This window comes from Galeopterus variegatus, unplaced genomic scaffold, assembly GCF_000696425.1.
Source record: "Galeopterus variegatus unplaced genomic scaffold, G_variegatus-3.0.2 Scaffold7368, whole genome shotgun sequence".
Taxonomy (NCBI): Eukaryota; Metazoa; Chordata; class Mammalia; order Dermoptera; family Cynocephalidae; genus Galeopterus; species Galeopterus variegatus.
In genome coordinates, this window is record NW_007733479.1 from 97416 (window position 1) to 102340 (window position 4925).

At 35.2% G+C, this 4925-nt stretch overlaps 1 long non-coding RNA gene across 1 annotated transcript in view; it reads right to left on the reverse strand.

Annotated features, from left to right (window-relative positions):
- LOC103607372 overlaps nucleotides 1-4624 on the reverse strand; it is a 9983-nt gene extending 5359 nt beyond the window's left edge. The window contains exon 1 of the long non-coding RNA XR_551962.1: nucleotides 4349-4624. This is a non-coding gene — a long non-coding RNA (uncharacterized LOC103607372). The remainder of the gene's footprint in view (nucleotides 1-4348) is intronic.
- Between the last annotated feature and the right edge of the window lie 301 nt (nucleotides 4625-4925).

A 4925-nucleotide genomic window follows, 5' to 3' on the forward strand; every position in this document is an offset into this window, starting at 1 on the left:
CAAAAATAAACTCAAAATGAATAAAAATCTAAACATAAGACCTAAAACCATAAACTCCTAGAAGAAAACGTAGGGGAAAAACTCCTTGACATTGGCCTTGGCAGTGATTTCTTGGATATCACACCAAAAGTTGAGGCTACTAAAGCAAAAATAAGTAAATGGGCCTACATCAAAGTAAAAAGCTTCTGCACAGCAAAAAAAATAATAAACAAAATGAAAAGGCAACATACAGACTGAGAAAAAATACGTCCAAACCATATATCAGATAAGGGGTTAATATCCAAAATTGATAAGTAACTTATGTAACTCAATAGCAAGGAAATATAACCAGATGGGCAAAGGACTCGAATAGACTTTTCTCTAAAGATGACATAAAAATGGCCAACAGGTACATGAAATGGTGCTCAATATCACTAATCATCAGGTAAATGCAAATCAAAACCACTGTGAGATACCACCTCATATGTGTTAGAAAAGCTATTATCAAAAAGACAAGAGATAACAAGTGTTGATGAGGATGTGGAGAAAAGGGAGCTCTTGCACACGGTTGATGGGAATGTAGATTGGTGAATCCATTATGGAAAACAAAATGGAGATTCCAAAAGAAATTAGAACTAGAACTACTATAGGACCCAGAAATCCTCCTTCTTGGTATGTACCCAAAGAAAATGAAATCTCCACCACATAAAGATATCGGCACTCCCATGTTCACGGCAGTACTATTCTCAATAGCCAAGAGGGAAACAACCTAGGTGTCCGTCAACAGACAGATGGATGAAGAAACTGTGGTATATGTATACAATGGAATATTATTCAGCCTGGAAAAAGTGGAAGATCCTGCCTTATGCCATAACATGGATGAACCTAGAGGACATTATGCTAATTGAAATAAGGCAGACACAGGAAGTAAAATATTCCATGATCTCACTTATATGTGGAATCTGAAGCAAACAAACAAACAAACAGAAGACCAAATATATATATACAGAGAATAAAACAGTGGTTACCAAGGTGGGGTTTGGGGAGACGAAATTGGAAGATTTAGGTAAAAGACACAAAGTAGCAAATATATAGGATGAACAAATTGAAAGCTCTAATGCACAACATGAGAACTATAGTTAATAATAGTGTATTGTATTCAGATGTTTTGCTAAAGGAATTTAGTTAGTTAGAGAGTGGTGCTGATAACACTAAGCAGATGGGTCACTAAGTGAGATGATGTATATTATGTTAACCTGTTCTACTATAATAACCATTTCACTATATATATATATTATAACATATATCATAACTATATATATAATATATATATTATAACATATATGTTATAACATCTTATAACATCATGTTATATACTCTAAAGATACACAATAAATTTATTTTAAAATATAAAAATAAAAAGCCATCCCCATTTCCCTAACACTTAACTATGAAATTTTTCAAACACAGAGAAAATTTAAAAGAATTGCAGTGAAAACCTGTATACCCACCACCTAGAATCTATTATTCACCTTTTACTCTACTTGTTTTATCACACATCTACACATCCTTTTATCCATCCATCGATCCATCTTATCTTTTCGTGCATTTCAAAGTAAATTGCAAATGTTGTTACACTTACCCCTAATGTAGTTCACAATGCAAATCATTAACTAGAGTATATTTGTTTACCTTTTTCAGTTAAAATTTGCAATCAGTTAAATGCACCAATCTTTATACTTTTGACAAATGTATACATCTGTGTAATCCAGGAACTTTTAAAAAATGATATTTAATATAGGGTACATATTAAATATCTAGTTTTACATATTTTGCAGAAAAAAGAAATTGAATGAAGAATTTCTGCTATTTGTTCTGTACTACAGACACTCTTTCAGTCTTCCAGCAACTTGGATGAATGATCTGCGATATAGTTTGTGTGCTATTTAGGTCTAGTCATTATGCTAATCGGGGGTACACAGAAATGAGTTATTTATGTTTCTAATCTCTAGCAACTTAAAAGACTTGGAAAATAAGATCAAAGTTTGAAAAAAATAAGACGCATAAAACTATTGAAAAGTACGTCTCTATGTTGGACACACTGAGGGCCCAAAAGAAGAAAAAGAACATTCTACGTGAAGCAAGAAGTTTACATTCCGAAGAGTTGAGAAATTTAACTTGGAAAATATGAGGTGTAATACAGAATAGGGGGTAAGGGGGCCAATCCCCAGAAAAGACAAGAGCAAAGGTTTAGAGAGAGGAGAATTCACAAGGAGTGTGGAACAACAAACACCTAAATAAAAGGCAAAGAAGTCTGCATGATAATCAACTTGAAAACACTCAGTGACATGTTCTGAAAGCGTTCAGGAGTCAGGATTCATAAAAAGCTATATAGGTGCCCAATATTTATCTAGCTTTATTTTGTATTCTCGGATAGAATAAATCACATAGAATATTTTCTCTAACTACAGGTTTATTCATTGTTTCAGGTAACTTAAAGGTTTATCAACTACTGTATGTGAAGGAGATCTTATACTGGGAAATGACACAGATGGAATTGTAGAAGAGATGGTTATGTCATTAATTGGGACAGTATATATGGCAAAGGATGTTGGAGGCAGAGGGTGGCAGAAGGGAGATAAGAGTGAAGTTTTGTACATGTAAAATTCAAGTTTTCTATAAAACAACCAGTTAAAGATATCCATCAGAACATTAAACATGTTAATCAGGAGTTCAATTAGGGATTGGATTAAAAATGTATAATTTGATAATCATCAATCTATAACAGTAGCTGAAGCCATCGAAGTGGGATGTGACAATTCACTGAGGCTATGCGAAAGGGGAGAAGGGAGAACACCAACAGAATTCTAGGGACAAGCACCACTTAAGAAACAGGGAAAGAAAAATAATTCATTAATGGAAATTGTTTTTAAATTGTCAGATTCTTTTTATTAGCATTAAGAGAAAACAATACAATGAAGGCACGGAGATATTCCAGATGTCTTAAAAACAAGAGTCATGAAGACCAGCTTTTAACTTCTCTCATAAGACAAAACAACAAAAAAAACCCCAAAAGCATAATTTCCAAAAGAAAGTGGAAATAAGAAAAAACATCTTATTTGTAATGTAATAAGAAATGGAGCCATCCACATATTCTACACTTTGAGCACTTTCTTACACAAATAATGCAAATAGGATGAAACAGAAAGAAATCACCAAGACCTGAATCATAAGTACTGTTTCTGAGACATGAGGCAAACATTAATTAAACACTTTATGGTACCAATCACTACTCTGAGCAACTTACATACAACTCAATTTTCCAAAAACGACCAACTAAAGATTTAGCCTTATTTGTAGGTGATAAAACTGAGGCACTGACAGTTTAAGTAACTGTCACTTGCTCATGATCACACAGAAAGTGGTGGAGCCAGGATTGAAATCTACATGTTTTTACCTCCAACGTCTGTGCTTTTAACGTCTATATTATCACAAGTAACTACCTTAGACACACAGACAAAAGAATAGTTTGTTATTTGTTTTCTCCGCAGGATGTGAAGAATGAGGGAAGTAAAAAGAGGGGAATGAGGCAGCAAAGAAAGAACTATTTAACGTTTCAGTATAAATATTAACTGATGGGGAAAGGTTCTAGAAGCCATAGGAAAGATGGGATTAAGAACAGAGAAGACAGGCCGGCCGAGCGGCGCACTCGGTAGAGTGCGGCGCTTGGGAGCGTGGTGGCGCTCCCGCCAAGGGTTCGGATCCCATATAGAGACCGGTCCGCTCACTGTTTGAGCGCGGTGCGGGCACGAGACTGAGGGTTCCGATCCCGTTGCCGGTTGCGGTATGGGCGCAACACCAAGGGTTGCGATCCCGTTACCGGTCCCAAAAAAGACAAAAAGGAAAAAAAGAACAGAGAGGACATTATTCTTAAGAAGAGGAACACCTCATTTTTGGAGACCAGAGTAAAGAAGGTATGGAAAGAGCTATGGACCACAACTTCAAAACTTTGCCAAAGCATTTCACTCTGTGCCCATGAAAATCTCTTATTTTCCTCTTAGAAACCAATGGGTTCTTTTATGAAAGACAGAGTAAACTATGTAATGAGTTTTGTTAATTTTAATTATGTCCTAATTTGCTTTTCCTGTGAAGGTCAGATTCAAATTTCAAGCCCAATTGTAAACGACCATACTCATATTTCTGCATGTTCTAATTGCAATTTTCTCCTAGTCTTAATTTTTTAAAACATTTTTCCTGACTGACTTTTGTCTACTTAAGAGTTTTCCATCTTCCTATCAAGATTATTATGAGCTACTTCATCTCCGTTGCAGAATAAGAGAGTAAAATAAGCATATCATTTAAAACTCACATGGGACTTGGTCATTTCTTCTTCTTCCTGGGAGACAGTACAATCCTGAGGTGGCCAACCTGGGGGATGGACAAAAAAATGAACCATGAAAAAAGTCTTGCCCAGGAGCTCTATACAAGTTTGGCCAGAAATTTCCCGGTAGAAAAGATCAATTACCTTGTAGGGGAAAATTTTTTAAATCTATCAAAAAGCCAAGAATAACCACACTGTTTGGAGGCACCAATATGTGCAAGCATGACTGACAAAATCCTATGGAGCTTCAGTGTGGATTTTGAAAAAGACTTTTAAATTAAAAGCATAATTCACAAGGTATTTTTAAAGATCACTCCATACTTTTGTTTTTCTTTCTATCCATCTGTCCATCCAACCATCTATCCTCAAACTTACAGAAAAGTTGCAAGTATAATACAAGGAACTTTTTTTTCCTGAACCAGTTGAGAGTAAATTGCTGACCTGATGCCACATGACACCTGACTACTGTGTATTTCCTACAAACAGGACATGGGTACTATACAATTACCACATACAATTACCAAACTCAAGAAATTAACATTAAGATATTAGCACAATCTATATC